Source organism: Haliaeetus albicilla, chromosome 24 (assembly GCF_947461875.1).
Source record: "Haliaeetus albicilla chromosome 24, bHalAlb1.1, whole genome shotgun sequence".
NCBI classification, from domain to species: domain Eukaryota; kingdom Metazoa; phylum Chordata; class Aves; order Accipitriformes; family Accipitridae; genus Haliaeetus; species Haliaeetus albicilla.
Genome location: NC_091506.1, coordinates 12,666,099 through 12,685,624, shown reverse-complemented (window position 1 = coordinate 12,685,624; position 19,526 = coordinate 12,666,099).

Below are 19,526 nucleotides of genomic sequence, written 5' to 3'. Positions count from 1 at the left end.
CCATACCACCTATCAAAGAAAAGGTCAAATGTGAATTCAGACCACGGCAAAAGGTTATTCAAGTAAATCTCTACCTGAGGTCACTCAAAGTCCAAATTTACTACACTGTTGAACAAAAGATAATGCAGGATGTTTCCATAGCCAATGTTGTTTGTTTACAGCAAATTCTAAAAAAAATTACCTAAGTTGTCTAAAAAGATTCTAAAAAACTTACCTAAGCAAGATGTTTAGGTGCAAAGAGAGAAGAAGCTTGAGGTTTGTCCGCATCAGTCCTTTGACCCAGTAGAGATCTTTTGGGAAGAGCCATAATGGAGATGAATCTTGTTGAATTTCGTATCTGTGTTTGTGTAAGCCCCACTGATGGAAATGAGAGTGATGGCTCCTCTCTAGAGGACTTGAGAGCAGCGTATCATGTTCAACATTGTGTTCCTCAAAGAACTGTAGAAAATCGGTATTGTAATCTAATGAATTTGAGAGGATGTCTCCTGAAGGGGTAAATTACCATACTGAATGTGTTCTTTTATTATAAAGCTGTAATTTTATTTTACTGTTCTACTAATGATGTACAGTGAGCCGTGACTGGGGGAGCCCCAAGAAACATAATGATCGTTGTTTATTATAGCAATATTTAATATATTTCATTAATACAGAAATGTTTTCACTGAGGACAGTGGAAATTCTATTCTAGGGCAGGATAAAAAGAAGATATATCTATGCCATGTGCTATGCTAAAATATACACCATTAATTTCTTCTTGCTTTTTCAAAACTAGCCTCGATTCAAATGGTTGGTTGATCTCCTCAGTAGACAAAGAGGACTCTGAAATGTCCTCTCAAGGGTTTGCCCTTGAGTGGACCAGATAATAACTTACTAAAGCACAAATGCAAGTGAGACTTTTTGAGGACCTGGTGGCAAGAAGCTTTTCAATGAAGCTAGTGGTCCAGGGAGAGGTTTTGACACTGAAGGATAAGGATGCCTTTCAGACCTGCCTGGTGGCACTGACCTACAGTACCCTGTGGTCCTTCCATTTGACTTCATCTCTTGATGAGTCAAACACTCCCAGGGAAGCTCACTTTGTGCCATGCTCTGCAGGAACGAGAATGCTCTTGAATGATAGCTCTCTCCACTGTTCTTCATACTGTTTCACAAAGCTCTGCTCAGACTGAAACTCCCAAGGCCAATCCTACTTGCTGGTGACTGCAGGCGAGAAGTGAAATATGTGATGAAAAAGCAGCAAGGGATGGGGCCAGCTTGAGCAGGCCACCAACCCCATAGGTCACCTCTTCCCTCCAGCATCTCCAGCTCTGCTCCAGCAGTTGTGCCATAGTGGAAGTCCTGCTGTAACAGCTCTCCTGTGGCTGCGGCACTGCCATTGTCCAGCCTTTCCAGCCCTTTCCATCTGTCCACCTGTTCTTCCCCTTCCCCATGGACGGCAGAGAGTTTGGATTAAGAATTGGTGGGCTGGGAGGTTATTCAGCTTGCAGGAAGCGGGTGCTGGGTGGGTTGGTGGCAGCCTATTCATTCCTTTTGGAGGAACGGCAGGACTGTGGGGAAAGGGGTAGCATCAGCAGGCTGTGCCAACTACAATGCAGAGGAAGGAAGGAATAGCACTGGCATGTTCCGAAAAGCGGTGGTGCTGGAGTGGAGTTAGTTAGCAAGCACTGTTAATAACGACAGCCACCTGTTTCATTAGCCATGGTTTCAAACAGAAAGGATGTGGTATGCAAATTACCATGCAAAGCAGGCTGGCAAAGACCAGACAGGGGCAGGGAGTTGCCAGAGGCTCTGATAGCAGCTGAAGCAACAGATGTGTTGCACCAAAGAGTGCCAGGAAGGGAACAAATGGCCATGGCAGCACTTTCCCTTGGGCAAAGAAGAACAGTGGAATTGCCATTTGGCAATATTTCGGTCAGGTCTTTATATGGGTAGTTGACCTTGATTTGCAAGGCTGATACATTAGGTACCCTCCAGTTGGCACCTGCCATATTAGCCAGCACCTAAAGACATGTCAGCAAGAAACCCAGACGTAAAAATTTATCCCAGTCTAACTCATCGAAGGGACAGGAACTTATGGTGCACTAGCATGTTACCTGCATAAATTGCATCTCATTGCTTTTTATAGCTTACTTATATGCTATAAATTTTGTAAGAAGAAAGAGAAAGGGAGCTAAAAAAGATTGAATAAATACAGAAGGAGAAGTTCCTTTTTCTTCTAGCTGTACCAGAAGAGCAGCTGCTTCCCTTTGTCTGGAGGTGTGAGCAGTAAGGATGAGCAGTGGATGGATTTCAAAAAATTCAAAGCCTTGGCTTGATTCAGATATGGCACCCCTCAGCTGTATTGGCCAAGAAAACATGCAGAAGCCAGCCTGGCTGAATATCATATGCCCCTGGAGCTCGGCTCTTAGTGAATGTGAACTGACTGTTGAAGGAATTTAGGATGAGACTTGACTGAACCTCTGCCAAGATTTGTCAAAGGCTGAGATTTGAAGAAGGATAGCCTTTTGAGATTAAGAATAGCTAGGCTGTGTTTCTGGCTCTGCCTTATACTCCTGGGGTGACCCTGGGCAAGGCGTTTAATCATGCAAAAAGGAATACCAGCTGTATCCTTACTTTACAGGGCTGTAGGGGTGTTGAAAGGACAGATTAATTAAAGTTTAGGAGAGACTCGAACGGAACAATGACAAGCCCTACATAAATATCTTGTTGCTAGAGCTAATGGGAAATGCAAGCTGCAACCCTGTGTGAATTTCTGACATTACAGCATTCGGGTTTGAGCAGGTTGGTGCAAAATAGACAACTTTGGCAAAATAAAAAGTTTAATAATTTCTGTTCGGAAATATCAGCATGTTTCATTTCAGGTACTTTCTGGCTTTTGAACTCCTTTCCTAAGATAATCTATCATACCAGGGCTCTTAGGATGCCTTGTGGCACTGTAGTCAGAGGAGAAACTCTACCTCATCGTGACAGAGGTAATTTGGCTACACATGTCTGTGGTAATATGCAAAGCTCCTGAACACCATCTTTTTCAAATCACTACAGAAGTTCAGGCAAGAATCTGCTGCTTGTGAGATCAATCTAAAATTTAGATTCCATTCTGCAGGTCATAATATTTGATTTGAGGTCCACCACCCTATCTCCTACAGGTTTTTCATTCTAAGTTTCCCATCTCAGTAAAATCAATGTATATTTAACGGTGGATTTTTTTGGAAACCATATGTTGCTGCTACAAGAACATATTGATGTCATATTGCTTGCTGGCAATATGTGGTATATAGTGACTACTTTCATTTTCCAATTCATGCTAAAGCCCTTTATGCTGCTCTATTGGTATATTAGAGTAGAAAACCATAGAATTCCTTATGAACCTAAGCTGATTTATAATATTGCATAAAAGGTGAAATAGGGGGTTTCTTCTTTCACTATAATCCAGGCAAAAATTGTTAATTCAGCCAAGTATTCCAGCATTACCAGCTCTGTAAATAAATCCAAATCCCTCAATATAAAGTGAAATGGATAGGTTGTTAATCCATTAGAAATAAAATAATTGTCTTTTTTTTTTATCCCTTGATAGATGCATGAGAATCATATTGTAGGAACTATTTTGCTCATCTGTATGTAAGTTGGTTAGGGAAAGTGTGGTTAAAAAAAATGTGCATAGAGAAATAAAAGAGATTTGTGGGAAGATCAGGAAAGCAATGTTTTACATCATAGGAAAAAAAAAAGGGTATTGTTCTACATTTGACAGTGTCTTCCAAATTACTCTCAACTTTGCCATGATAAAATTACTCAATTTCCCCCCCAAAATAAAAATTCGAATCCCTTTTGAAGGTAATTTACTATCCCATAAAAAAAGACCCCAACTAACAAAATCACATTATTAGGACTTTCTTGGAAAAAGAAAAGATTTTTTTTTATGGACTGTCATCAAAAATGCATAATTTCAGGGGAAATGTGAACAGGAGAAATCAAAGAACTGAATGTTTTGAGTGAAGTAGAAGGAACTTTATGAGAATTTTCCCATGGTTTCCCTGAATCCCTGTGATCTATCCATTTGGTCGTCCATCCACCTTGAGTTTCCCATAACAAAGCAGCAGGTCTTGAGAGCTGGCATGTGTACTAAGCTAAACTCTGCCACATATTCTGGCAGAAAAGGTGTTCTTTGTGGGAGAGGTGCGCTAAATTTTGGATGTATCACCTGCATCACCACCACTTCTGCTCTTGAAAAGGGTTGGACAGAGCTGTGCATGTATCAGAATTGGTAATGTTCCCAGAGCAAGAGCAAATCTGTCCTTATGAGATTTCATGTTGTTTGATGGTTTTATCGTGCTCGCATGCAGATCATTACCTGCATGTATATTAAAAGTAGTTTTCAATGGTCTGTCTTTCCCTTGACTCTTCTCTTAGACCCACCACTAGCATGCCAGGCTCATGAAGGCATATTTCAGCACTCCTGAATGGGTGCAGAAGGATCTGCTGCTCAGGGAAGGATGGCCCATGCAGCTAATGGGGACGGCAGCACAAAACTGCACGGCTGATCCATGCGACACGTTCTCGCTTCAGTTGGGGCTTTTAGACCAAAAAAGAGTAAACAAGCCTCTTTTTTTTGGAGGTGATGGTGAAATTCATGGTGACTTTAATGAGACTGAATTTTCACCTCACAAATGTTTTAGAGGTTACAATCGCATCCTGCATGTGTCCTTTTTTCACACTAAAACTCTTAAGCCAGATTACTCCTGGGAGGCCTCCAGCTCCTACATTAGACTCTTTCTTAATTGTAAGCTCCAAATCCTGCTTCTGACTCCAGACAGTATCTCATTTTTTGGCTGAGGATAGAAGGAAAGCTCCCTCTCCCCGTATGCAGGGGCACAGGGATCCCTTCCTGGTCTCCGCAAAACTGCGCCACTCCGAAGACAGGAGACACCAGCCTCATTAATAGGCTCCAAATGAGTAATACTTGATTGCCCCCCACTCCCACCTTTGAGAGCATTCGTCTGCCCATCTGGCAACCCTGCTGCAGAGGCATAGCACCTTCCAGCAAGCTGGAAGACAGGAGCAAGGCAAGACCCCGTCCTTCTGCCTGTGCCTGTGCCGAGAGCGATTTCGGTGCCACTGATGGTTATCACATCTGTGCCTTCCACAGCTGATGCCCCGACTTCTCCACTTCCACCCGGCTTCCCCTCTTCCCTGCTCAAACCCGTCAGGAGAAGGGAGGGAAGGTGCTTGAAAATTCCCTTTGAAATCTTGCCTGTAAGGCATGGATTTATTAAAGCAACAAAGTTGTATGTGTGTGCACCAGCCCTGCCATCACATCAAAGGGAAGAACAAGAAGGAGTTTCAAAGGGGTGCCCTTGTTCCCCCTTCCCTATTTCTACATGCATACACAGGCATGCATGCACATGCACACACATATTTTTCTTCCTTTACAAACCACTGGTCTTCTGCTGGGACTGCCTATTAAACTCTGTGCTCATAGGGGGAGATGCGCAATCCCTCACTGCAGTCACAGCATTCAGGGGGTTAACCAGGTAAAACACTGCACCGATTCTTGCTGTCAACCTGGAGACTAACAAGACAGACGGATGCAGCGCAAACCAGTGGCTCAGAAATGGCCCCTTAAAAGGCCAGGATTACCCACAAAAGCACGTCAGCTCCTTGGTCAAAAGACAGGAGGGTGTTGTCTTGAGTACATGTGACAGCTGATAAAACAGCCTTTCCCATGTGTTCAATAAAAGCAACAGGCTCGAAGCCCCTTTCAACACCTTTATCCTGGCTGTCAGTTATGAAGCCTCCTGATACCGATAAGACACAAGTCAGGACAAATATTGCCCTGTTTTCTGAGGGGTGAAATAGTGGCGTATGCAGTGAAGTGACTCGAAGCCAGAGTGACAGGACAAACACACCGCAGAGCTGGGAGCAGAGCTCCGGTGGGTATTTGCAGAGGGAACCTGAGTTTCAGGATCAGAGATACAGAGAGATGCCTGGCCTAATTTATGGGATCTGAGTCTCTCCATAGCTGGGATGAGGTGAACTCTGGGCTCAGACCTTCAATGGGGTGATTTGGTCCCATTCTGCATCTGCCTGCACTAGCAGTGGGTGACAGAGAGACAAGGTGACTCCTGACCAACACGGTAGTCAATGATACCAACATTAGGAAGTGACAGAGGCCATATTTATAATACTAATATCATGCTCCCAGTTTTGATGATGTTCTGCCTCTGGCAGCCTCTCTGCCTTCTCCCAGAGCTAGGGCAGTGCTACATCCATCCCCACACCGCTCCTGCAGTGGCGAGAGAACGCGGGAAGCAAGCCATGGTCCTCCTCAGCCTTCTGCCTAGGCATTCCTTCTCCGTAGGAGCAAAGCATCGGTGCAGAGCTGCTGGACATAATGGGTGAATGGCAGGTGTGCTGGGAGGGAGAGGGGTGTGATAGCCCCTGGGATGGAGTCCTCTGTGTCCTACCCCAAACTGGGCTCTTCACCGCCTGCTGATCCTCTGATTTAAAAGCATTAGGCTGCTTAGTGCTGGCATTGCAAAAGACTGAAGTAATACCAGTATGTTTAGGGCTCTAATCTCAGCCCAGGTGGCTGTGCTGATCTAGCTTCACCCAACAGCGAAAGCCTAACACCTAACTGATAGCTGTGAGACTGCAGTAGATCAGACTGCCCTGGCCAGCTGGTGCCCAGGGTATTTACCCAGGAGCTCTGGCCAGTGCCGATGAGTGTCTCATACCCAAACATGAGCAGAGAGATTAACTTCAGGGTGGGTATTTCTGCAAAGCTGCAGTCACAGCCCTAAATTCAGAGGGATGCACCCACAGAGAGGTGGTACACAAATCCTTAGAAAGATACTGTCTGCCCTGGAGAGCTCTGGCTGTCTTTAGAAGAGGTAGATGAAGCGCACTTGATTATAAATGGGGCACTCAGCCTCTGGGCTGGTCACACAAGGAGACAGAAGAGGTATGTGACAGGGTAGCAATCCAAAACTCCCTGCCCTTGGCCTTGACCACAACTTCCCTGATGCTTTCTTTGATAATTTACTATCCCTCTAGAAGAAATACAAATTCACCTCCCTCCTGCTTTCCTACAGCTGGGTACTTGCTGCATTTGGAGTTTTTCACCATGGTTGTTTGGGAAAGCACTGGTTTAAACTGGCTCTGCCCTGAGACCGATGCTTGGCTCAGCCTGAGCAGGTTTGGAAACACTGCGCTCAGAACCTCCTGCATTGCTTTGTCCCAGAGGCCCCACTGCATGAGACTTATGGGAGACAATGCTGCCTTCCAGCCAGAGTATCTCCTGCTGGGGGCACAAGGAGGAATAAATGGGTACCACATGTCCTGTGTTCTGACTTTGAAGACTTCTCCCTGTGCACAGCAACTTTTAGCACTTTCCTGGGCAAACAGATAATGCCTAGGGTGAGTCAGATGTTCACATATACCTTGCCCCAGCTTTCTCTACTAAAGCAAAAAGAGAATACCTTTGGTAACTCCTTTGCTGCAATTCTGAAAGACTTAAATAAAGAGGGTGTATGTTGAATTTTGATGGGTGGTGAAGTCTAGAGGGCCATAAGGCAAGGTCTGCCTGAATTGTACCTGATGATGATTCTTTTTCCGGCTAGTGTCCCAAACTATTTTATGAATGATAGCTGGTGTGTCTGCACATGTCTAGACACAGCAAGGCTGAAAAGTAGCAGCCAGTGGGGCTACTGCTGTCACTGACAGATGAGAGCAGCCAGGATCTTCCTTGGCTTTGCCCTGTGGCCTCTTGATGAACCTGCTCGCTCTATTCTCTGGCCTCTTCAAAGTTTTTCACCTAGTTCATTAACTGGGCTTGGTGAAGGGGGTCTGGAACTGGTTTAACAGAGAAAAGAACTTTGTGTGTTAACCTGCTATTATCGGAGTTGTAACTAGCTTTTTACTGAAGAATAAATCTGAGTTTTAACATCTGTTGGATTTGATTGTGCATGCCTCTGTAACATTTATTCTTCAGTAAAAAGTTAGAACTCTGGTAAGACCTGCACAGCATTTGTGTCACAAGAGGGTAAATCAATAGCATGTATTTGGGGCAGCACTGGACTTCAGTTCAGAGAGGTAGTTTTCTCTCCAGTATACATAATGCTTACAGAAATTTATTGGCAGGTCTTCAAGAGACTGTGAGCATCTTAACGGAATCAGAGGCCTCTTCTTATAAATCTCTCTCATTTTTATTTTTACATATGTGAGTGAATTTCCAGCTCATAAAAGGGAAGACCTCTTCTTCAAAGTTCACGCACATACTCACTAAAGCACAAAACTGCAGTTTCATTCCCCTCAGGAGTGAAAAGCTTAGACTCCAGCCTTTCCCATCCTTCATCACTCACTGCCACCTCCGAAACTCTGCTGATGAACGTCAGTCCTGATCTCTGACTTTTCTGCTAATGCCTTCCTGGGAACGTCCCCTCCACTGTGCTTAGTCCTGCCACACTGCAGGACTCTGTCCTGCTGTGAGTTGCACTGAATGCACCAGCTGGGTTCCTAAACTGGGTCCAGTTCAGAGCCCCACATTGTACACAGAAAAGATTTTCAACCTTGAATAATTGAAGGAAGACCTGGCTTAGTGTGGGTAGGGACTGAGGAAGGCTTCCCAGAGTGGGAATAAGGAGAGGGTCAGAATGAGAATCTCGGGTAGCAATTCAGTAGCAATGAGCAGATGTTTGCCTTTAGGACCCAATGGTTTCAGTCTCTCCAGGGTTCATCATCGCATCTTACTCAGTTTCTGTCTCGCCCGTTATCTTTTAAAGACACATCTATCTGAGAACGCTCCTTTTCTCCTCAATCCTCATTTTTCTTACCGGGCATGGGCATCCTCCCTTAAACTTCAAGCACCTCTCCTCAGGCCTCAGTTTCCTAACTAAGATTATTTATTGATAGCCTCTTTCTTTTCTTTTTTCTTTTCCCCTTTTGGCTCCATGGCTCATCAATTAACTGGAGAGGGTATTGATTGGTAATTGTGTCAGGTTTTCCAAAGGTTTCTGGGAAATGCGGCTGCTGCTCCTGCTTCGGATGATTGCATATGCTCTGTCTTTGATTCACAGAGCACAGCTAGGGAGTATTCTCACTCAATGTGACTTAAACAAGCAATGAGCTCACAATTTACCCTTAGGAGGGTATTATTTGCAGCTCTCACTGGATGGGTGTTTGGCATTAAAAAGAAAACAGAAGAAGCTAGAACCTAACAATTAATTCCCACTGAGCCAAATGGAAACTTTAAATTGGGGGTCTATGGCAGTCTGACATATGTTAGCTTATAGCATTAGGCTACCTGGCTGGAAGGATATTTGTGTCTGGCAAACTAAACTTACAGTAATAACATGATTTGTACCACAGTCTGATTTCACCCCCTTCTGTCTAAAGGCTCAGTAAATTAAGTTCATGTTGGTGCCACTCTGTGCTGTAAAACTGCTGCTGCAATCCCTATTGGGTCTCCCAGTGCTAGCACAGCTCCTACATTTGGAAATGATTTGCTTAAAGAGATCAGCTATTGATTAATAAGGGATTGTTTTCTGAGTCTTCATCTGCTTTTCTACATGATGGATAATTCTGCCCTAGCAAGCCTGTAATTCCCAAGCCTGGGATCGGGAAGATTGTGTTGGCCTGTTCAACGTGTACACGTGCAGGTGCTCACCTCCTTTCCCACGCTGGACCCCTACTGACTGTAGCTGAGGAGAAAACAATGTGACATTGCCTTTGCTTCTAGGATGATTTACGTGGCCTTACATCCCACAATACATCTCTGGCCTGAAAGACGTAGTATCCATCTCACTGACAAATGCCAGTGTGTGTTTCAAAGCAGTTAAGGGCGGGTGTGTAACAGAGGTGGTAACATTGACCTATCAGCAAATAGCCTGAGAAAGAGCTGCTTTATATAACTGAATATGGTAGATATTTCACCAGTGTCTCGCTCGCCTTATACAGTGATCAGCTCGCTAGTATGTCAAGAAGTTCAGCTGCTGGGCTAGGTGTTGTGCTGAGCTCCTCAGCGGTGCTCCGGGGAAGGCTGGGCTGCCCGAACAGTGACAGCAGGTCTGGGACACTGGGGAGTCGTGATGGCTAGTCGATAAGAAGGTCCACTCCTGCAGACAGTCTGGAGTTCCTGCTGTCTCTGGCTGGTAGGTGATGTGATGCTGCAGAAGGGGGCTAAGGAGAGGATGCAAATTTTTGAGTGCCAGTATTGTGGCAGGTAGAAGAGGAAATGCTCTGTGTGCTCCTACCCAGCCTGCCTTCTGCCAACAGGAGAGTTTCTTGAAGTCTCTCCTCACCCGTGTTCCTTGCTAAACATCCCCTGAATTCCCTCAAAGTTGATCACAAATTAGTGATTAAAGAAAAATTGTTCCTACTGACTTAGGATGAGACTTTGCCACATAGTCCTGTGTCTAAAACCAAGCTTCTTGCTCTTCAAGAAGCCACTTTACCAAGACGGACTGTTCAAACTATTCAGACTTGGGTCTTTAACACCCTACTATAAAACTTCAGGGAGCATTTGTTGAAATAAGTTGCTGTCATGACTTGTGTGATGTTTCCTCACTGAAAGGTAAGAAAAAGGAAAGGGAAAGGGCTGCAGGAGGGGCTGGAGGGGTTTTGAGAGTCTCACCCACAGTGAAAGCAGAGAGGCTGACATGGGACCTCGCTATTTTTCTCACACTATCCAAACCAGCTCTCCATTCTCCTGTCTTTCTGGTATTGCCTCCTAGGGCTGTTCAAGGGAAGGTGAGTTCTTTGCTCAAGTCCAGGCCTAATTTTGTACTTCAACGTGAGTAATAAAAAGCTTTTCAGATGAAACTTGTTTTCATAACACCCCCTGCAAGCATATGTCCAGCACACATGCAGACACACACGCAAACACAAAGACTTTCTCATTATCCCTGGCTTTGTGCTATCCAACTTCCACCGTTGTTTTTTTCTTGCTGTTTGTACATTGACCTGTATTCAATGCAACATCCCTGCATGTGTTGTGTTTCTCACAGTAACCGTTGTACACATGTACCCATACGGATTATGCATGCACCAGATCTCCACAATTCCCTTGTTGCGTCTGGCACAAGTTCAAATGAGTTGAATTGGAAAGCGATGGCTTTTTCCCCTCTCATCACTACATGTAAATCTTCATCAGGTTGGTGACTTTCCAGCATATCACACCCACTGTTAGTGTTTTGTTTTGTTAATCTATTAACTCAGCAGATAATAAATCAGTCTTAGAAAGAATTAGCACTTTGACGATGCCATTCTGCCTCACAGAGCAACTTTACTCTTTTTTTATTAAGGTGACTAGTATTTCTTTCCATGAAGAGTCAACATGTAAATTTTCTAGGCACCAGCAGAGCATCTTCTGTAATTCCACACACTGAGCATCTTCACCAGCCTGCCAGCTGCTGCTTCTGACTGCTTGTCTTGTGCTACGGACTTTCACACGGCTCTGGGAAAGCTTCTCAGCCCAAAGATGCCACTTGCTTCCTTGTGACTGCCCCAAAAACTGCTTTTGAGCCAGTCCTGTAGGACAAGTGGTTGTTGTAGGAGATGAACCAACACAGAGGGTTAGAGATGTTAAGGGTGCCAATTGAATGCAGAGTTTCCTGATGAGGTGGGTTTGATTTGGGCTGTTCTAACTGTGAATGTTAACCCTTGGTTTTCAGACCTGATGCCATGTTCAGCCATTATTTCCCAAAGTTCAGAGCTGCTGTCAGCGGGTTGAAAGGTGGTTTGAACAAAGAACTGAGTTCCAGCAAGTAAGATATAGAAGGTTCAAACTCAGCCCACATAAAAATTTAGTCCCTAATTTTAAGACAAAAGGAGAATCACATTAAGAAGCTAAGCTGAAGAAGCAGCTTTGTTTCTTCATAGCATTCTCGTAGATATGCTGAAATGCATTCCTTCCCCATCAGTCACAGTAAAGAGTACATTTGCTTAAAGTAGTCGTGAATGAAAGAGATGTGATGAAATCACCGTCAATGGTCAGGCTGGGAATTCATCAAGATGTCTACTGATCCTCTTAAAAACGTATCATTGCCTGCTGAATTGTGAAGCCTAATAGAAGGAAAATTAGTCGACAAAGTTGGTTTTATTTTCCCAGAGTTATAGACTTCATCGTATTTCCAATTCGCTGCTAAACAAAGATATGAGCCTACCTTTTGTTCAATTCGAAGCATTTAATGACTTCATAAAAAAAATCAGGCTGTTGAAATTTATATCCATAAGTTGTCATCTCTGCCTTATTTTCAATTTTCCTGTGAAGTTATTAAAACATTATGTGATCGTAATATGTTTATGGGGAGGGGGAAATGAGGTGTAACTCTGACTGAGGCACAATGATTTGATAAGAACTGTAAAGCATCAAGTGCCACTAACTTGTACAGGGGAAGATGTGTGTATATGTGTGTATCTATACAGAGAGGAGTATTGGGTACATATATTCCATACTTGTTGCACAGAGTTTCTATTCTCCCAGCCCACATAAATATTAATGAGACTCAAAGGTATCAAACTCTGCTCAACAAGTTGAACTTAGACTCCCTCCTGCCTTTGAACTGCTTTGCCTTTTTCTTTTGGATGTTGCGTGACAGAGGATAGTAATTTTGGAGCAAACTTGATGGTAGTGTTTTGCTGCTAACAAGCACAGAGCCCGTTGTTATTCCCTATGCCTTTATTCACATGGGAGAAAAAAAAAAAACTATTAATGGACGTAAGTAGCTTTCTAGGCTTCTGTCCTCCTCTGTCTTCTGTTAGGTTATACTGCACCTTCCCTGTGGTATCTGAATTTCTGGCCTGTTTTGTCAGCTGGGTGCAGACCCAAACTTACATTTGTAAGTAGGATGCTGAGCACGTTGACTGTAACAGCTGTGGACAGGGATTTTCTTTCTGCTGCATATCTGCACAGTGTTTTGTGCAGGGCTTCTTGCCTAGGACTTCTATGGCTGTATTAAGAGCTCCTAGTGTGGCACCAAAGACAGACTTACAATTTAGAGAGACTGTTTCTCTCAGTCTCTAGGCTTTCTCTCCACGGAATGAAGTCACTGCAATGTCCAAGCTGAACACAGCAAGCAGGTTGGAAGGATGCCTGTATTGAAAAAAAAAAGGCCCCCTGATTTTCTGACCAAAAATGCAGTCCTGTTTTCACCCCAGTGTGGCAGTGTTTTGAACATATTAATCATTTTAGGGAAAAGTTGGACCTGGTATAAATCAGAGTAACCCATTGTCTTGAGCAGTGCTACTTCAGTCTCCAGTGGTCGACAAATGGTCCAATCAAACTGATGGCATGTCAATATGAGTGATAGGAGGCGTATGTTTCTGTGTGCTAAAAGCAGCACAACACATTGCAAGGGATAGGAAACTGGAGTGGTTCCGACAGAGTCACATATGGCTTCACATATATAATGTGCAAATTCATCAGTCAAAAATATTGAAACACTTCATAAGGGTAAAGCTCTGCTCCTACAAGGGCTGCAATCCCACAGACTTAAGGTGAGCAGAGTGGAATCAGTGCCAAGTGCTTGCAAAATCCTCCCACAATAGTGTTTTCCAGGGTGGTCACGTGAGCCACTTTCACCTTGGGAGACCAGGATTCGTATCTGGCTTTAGTCATATCCAGCTGAGTGATTTCACCCACCTTCCTCTGTCATATGCATTAGATCTTCCACCATCCTGGATCGGGAGAAGCTGTCCATGCTGAAGCAGACCTATGAGAGCAAAGGAGGTTGCAAGACAAATGCCTCACTCGTTATCTGTTAGATGAGGAGAGGGGACGTCATCATATCTGTATGGGTTGGTGGCCTAGAGCATCCTGCCAGTCAGGCACCCTTTTGACAGGGTGCTCCAGAGCTGATGTAAGGGATGCCAAAGATTGATGAAAGCTAGCACAGAGGAGTATGGGCAGAGTTAAGCCTCTGTGCCAGAACAAGGCCATTTCAGGTTAGGAGCGAAGAGCCTTGGCAGAGCTGTGTGGAGAATCCAACAAGGTATCTGCTCTCAGGGTTCCTGTCTCTAATCTGCACTAATATTTGGCTCTTGCAGGGTTGCTACATCCACTCATTAAAAAGAAGATGCAAAGAAAATACATGCAGGAATTTTTCCCTGCTAGGTGTATCGCAGCACTGTTAAGCTTCATGTTTGCACATCCAAACAGCTCTCCAGCACCAAGAAATGAGTGTTTGGGCCCACCAAAAGCCTATGTTTGTCTTTCTGGGACAAGCACATACCCCAGGTTTTGCAAGGCTTATTTTGATTGCTAATTTTGAGTTGACAGGATGTATGGGGCTCCAGAATGTAGCTCACTGCACAGACTGCGCTGAGCTGACAGGACAGATATGTGGGGCCATTTGCTGGCACATGGAAGAAACAACAAAAAACATTAGCTACATTAGAACTACTTGAGATAACCCTAAGAGTCCTTCTTACAGACAGCTCTGCTCCTGCTGACTCTAACTGTATAATGCTAGAGCAGAAAGCCAGGCCCAGCATGGCTAGTAGGAAAGGGGTTTAATTACTTTCATTCTCCATTTTCATTTCAGCCTTCCTAGTAATTTGCGTTGCCTTTGTTACTAGAACAAGGGAGACAAAAGCTATTTGCCTTGTAGATTCCTTTAAAAAGCAGTTCTTGTGCTAGTGAAAGCAGCCTGCCTGACAAGCTGCTAAAACCAAAACCCGCAAATCCGCATAGGTTTGGCACACAGCACAGACCCAGGGCGACTCTTCTGGACTACGATCCTCTAAGGGCGAGAAAGGAAGGCAGTCCCCTGGACCAGTCCTTAGTCTATTTGATGGGATTGCCAACAGCAAGGTCAATGCAAGCCTAGCCTCAGGCATGTATTATTTGCTGTTGTAGACCATTCCCTGGCAGGAGCTGAGCTGGACCGCTAACCTCTTCCCCCTGGATCACCAAAGATGCTTTTGATGGAGTTAGCTCATGGTGACGGCCACAGAGGCAGGAGTTGCTGAGTGAATAACTCTACTCTGTCACTGAGCCTTGGTGCTTGATAAAACTGCATCTGTGTGTCGAAAAGGAAAGCAAATCACTAGCACTAATAGAAGGGTGGATTGTTTGAGACAGTTCCAGACACCCAGGAGGCCATCGTGTTTTCCTGTTGGAGTTAAACTGATGGGTGTTGTTCCAGACTACACACATGGGAATGCTCTTTATTTTCATTTTCAGCTCAGAAAGCTTGTGCCCACCATTTTCTCATTGGGAAATCACACTGTTTTCTGTACCTGCTTATCATAAAATAAGAGCCTCATTGCACAGCATAGCTTTCATTCCAAACTGCTTGTGAACTTGAGAATAGCAACTGTAGAACACTGTGGCATGTCTATGTCAACAACCAGAAATCTGTGTGTCCTTTCTGCCTGTCCTCTGAGCTGCCCATAAACAAACAGGCTACTTTCCAGAGATCCATATTAACAAGGAATTCTTCCTTCAAAGATACTGGAGTACAGCAGTCACCAGGCCTTTCTCAGAGATACAACCACATCTCGGGGTCGGGGGGGAGGAAAATAGGTAGGTCTTTGTCATCAGCTGTCAAAATTGGGACGGAGGAAGCTGAGCATTTGGAGTAAGAGGTCGTATAAGAATCCATGCACATTTAGGTAAATTTACCTGTACCAGAAAAAAAAGAAAAAAGGAGCTCCATCAGAACTGTTCAGAGACGGATCACTTTTGTTAGAAAATACTAGGGTTTTAATGCAGAGATTACAGCATTAGTCTATTGCTGGAGACAAAATATGGCTGTATACATTAAAAATGTTGAATATGGCTGGCTACTGCATTGATACACACAGCTGATATAGTCAGAATACATTAATTGTTCTGGAAACACAGGCAGATTTTGTGCTTTGCTGCAATTTGCTGATGCTCTGCTTTTCATTCCATTTGAACCTGTTTCCCTTCATGTTAAATATTTTTTGAGTAGAGTTGGCTCTGGTGTTTTTAATGCCCTTAGCAGAGTTTGGAGGTCACTGTAGCAGAGCAAATAGTGAAGACAGCAGAATTCCAGCAGCAATTGAACTGCTTCCATGAACCACTCTTCGTTGTGTCCTCTGGACATCTGTTGTGCTTCTTTAATGGGAACTGTTGGCTTTGCTCTTCAGGAACCAAGCAAAATATTCTCAAGTTCAAAAATACTGTAAAGTGCTGGTTAAGTCAGATCTAAACACAGGTAACAACACAAGCAACAAAACAGTTTGTAATGCTTTGCAGCTCTTAATGCAAGTATACCTACACCAGCGAAGAGGAAACTCTGATTATTGACTGAAATTCCCTTTGCACTTCTTAAACAGCATGAGTTTCACATAACCTTAAATCCTTTCAGTCCCAGGTGACAATGAGGAGGAAAAAAATACTGGCAAAGGGAACGTGAGAGAGGAAGTTGGAAGGCTGCAGCGGACAAGAGGCTTCCATAGTGTGGTGAAGCAGCTGTTTGCAGCACAGGCAAGGGCAAAAACTGGCTCTAGCTTGACTGCAAAAGGCAGAGCCTCTTCTGAGCAGAGAAGCATGGCAACACCAGGGCAAAAACTCTTCCTTGGTGAGGCCAAGCAACAGCAGGTCAATGCATAAAGATCCTGGGTCCAACAGCAGCCACAGAGCCTCCATTCCACAGCAGCCATGCCAGATGAGACCAGCCAAGACCTTTGTGTCTCTTGATACAATGCAAATGTTGCAGGAACGCAGCACGGTGATTTTGCCCAGCATATTCTGTACTGAGCAGGAGGTAGTTTCTAAGGAAAGGACATTATTAGCAGTGCTTTCCAGAAGTTTCCAGCAGCTCTCCAAGAGAGAGAGCTGGTCTTTCACAGGAATTTTCTGCTTGAAAATGTTAGAGGATTTTTTTCCTACACTGTGCTGCAGGCTCCTGCATGTTATGTTGTCATACTTGGCAGGAGGACGAAGGGTAAGGAAGTGTTAAGTTATAATGTAAATTGAGTTTATTGCTGTCTGGCAGAATATTTTGGCAGCCTTTTGTGACAAAGCCTCTGCCACAAACACTTTTTTGCGTTTGGAACCAGGTCAAACCGTTAATCTGGGTGTCTGCAGGGACATGTACAATACTACAGCAGCTCCTACTGTCAGAAGATGGATGCATCCCTGGCTTCCCACTGAATGCGCTCACTTCTGACAATGTTAGATTTGATAGGTTTTGCTAGCAAGAAAGGTTATTGGGGCAGGAGGAAATGACTGATTCAAAACAGTCTGCATTAAACAGCTGTTCAAACCGTGTTTCCAGTTTCTCAGTGTTTCAGAACAGCCACCACATCTTTCTTGAGGCCATCAAAACTGTAGCACAGAGAATTACTAATCTACCAACCTGCTAACTTCAAAGCTCTGGAGGAAATCTATCCCAGTCTGGCCCTGCGTAGTTCACATTTGGGGCTCCTGTTGCCATAAGTCAAGTCACAGACCATCACAGAAAGCCCCAATGATGTGATACCTACAGGGCACAAGAGGAGATGGGCCAGTGGGTCTAGCAAGAGGACTCATCCCATGTGTCCTCCTAGAAGGGCCTTCCAGTTCACTGTGTCTCTGTAGTATCAGGTGAAAGCATCCATTAGGTTATAATGAGTGTTTCTGTCATGATCCATTCTTCATCATTTCAGCTGAGGAAGGGAGGGAGAGAAGGATGATAGTGAACTGCACTTTTCTTTCTCTGGTCCCATGACAGTACCAGTTAAAATTAATAGGGCTATTGTGCGTGTGCAAGCGTAGGAGAGGATTTATCTGACAGAGCTACAGATGGAAGGGTTAACTATATGCCTAAAATGGCTTCACTACTCAAATATTTTCTTGGAAAGCTTTGAAATGGTAAGCCTTTGTAGTTGGTTGTTTTTTTTTTTAATTAACATTGATCATTGGCTGTACCAATTAATGCAATTACTTGGTCCAAAAAACCCCATCCTATCAGATCTGTATCATATGCTAGTCCTCTCAGAAAAACAATTTGGGCAGAGCAGACTGAAGAAATGGATTAGCCAAAGAAAATATTTCTGTTAAAAGAAATTGTCATTTGGGTTTTTTTTTTAGAAGAAATGACACATTGACTGCATGCAGAGTCATAACCCATTTCCTTTTCAATAGGAACTAAATATGTTTAATCACCGGGCTGTCATATTAACAATCTATTATTTTTATTTAAAAAACACGAAGGAAACAAACATTAAAGTCTAGAAAATTGGTTCAATATTGAAACTTTCTTTTGGGATACAGGTAGGATTTGAAATTTCAGCAACTTTGGAAGATGGTAGTTCTGCCATGTATTCAAGTCTGATTTTTCCAGTTAATTTCAGTGATCAGAGAAGTTTAGAGGCGCTGTTAGTTTCCCAGTTCTGCATCCAAAGGATACATTTGAAAACAGAGACATGACCTGAGTGTAACCTCCCTCTGATCTATAAGTTATATTAATATGACTGTGGGTGGTGGGGATTTGTATACTTGGATCCAATATTTTTTTCCTCTAAAGTGCTAATCCTTTACTTGGAACCCACATATAAAAGACTTGGCTTTTCAGGACCAGGTCATGTGTTTTCCAGGCTGGTGAATGCCTCAGCAGATATACTGGTGGGAATTTGTTACCATCAAACCTGAAATAAGAGCTTAATTCTGGATTTGCCTGAGGGCCAAACCTTTTTCACAGTTCCAATCCACATCTAAATACCAGCACTTTGATCTTCCCTGCTTCATGGTCTCTACTCTTTTATCCTTAAAAGAGATTCAGCCAGATTTGCAGTGGAGATTACACCTCACTTCTTTGTACCTCTACTTGCACGAGCATCAAAACCCATCATCTCCCACCCGTTCCCGCTTGCTGGGTGGTGGAGACCATCCCAGCAGGGTGTTCCATCCTGGCCATGTGAGACAGTGCCCTCCAAACAAACTCAGAAAGCAGCAAAACAAAAGTGAGGAGAGAGAAGACCTCCATCTTCAACACCCAACCAGCATTTCCCAGGCTCTGGAGGGCTGTAATGATGTTGCTCATTGGCATGTTCCACCATGATGCCACACACCTTCTGAAAATCCCTCCAGCTCAATAAGCAAAGCGTGCTCCTATCTCTGCACCTAACACAATGCAATGGACCTTCTCCTCCAGATCTGTCCCCTCCTGCTGCTCCTCTTCCACTAACGATGAAGGGCTGGCTTCTCCCCAGGCTTTGCCAGACACCACATGTCTTGCTGCAACTTCTCCCGGACATGTACCTGCTTGATGTGCTTGCCCCTGCATCCAGCTGCGGAAGCCCAGCAACATTTTTCAGGCCAGCACAGTGGTTATCAGCCCAGAAGGCCACATCAGGGCAAGTGAAACACTTTGCAGATGTTGGCAAAACGGTGGGGGAAAAAAATTAATAAATAAAAGTAATTCCCTCTCCCTCCCTCCAGTGCTTCCTCAAAACACTAATTAAAAAAGAAAAATTCTGGGGCTTATATATGCTTTTTACTGGTTAAAACATTAAATAAAGCTGAAAAACCCAAGTGGAATATTACTCTGCATGTCAACTTTTCCATTCACCAAAGCTGCTAT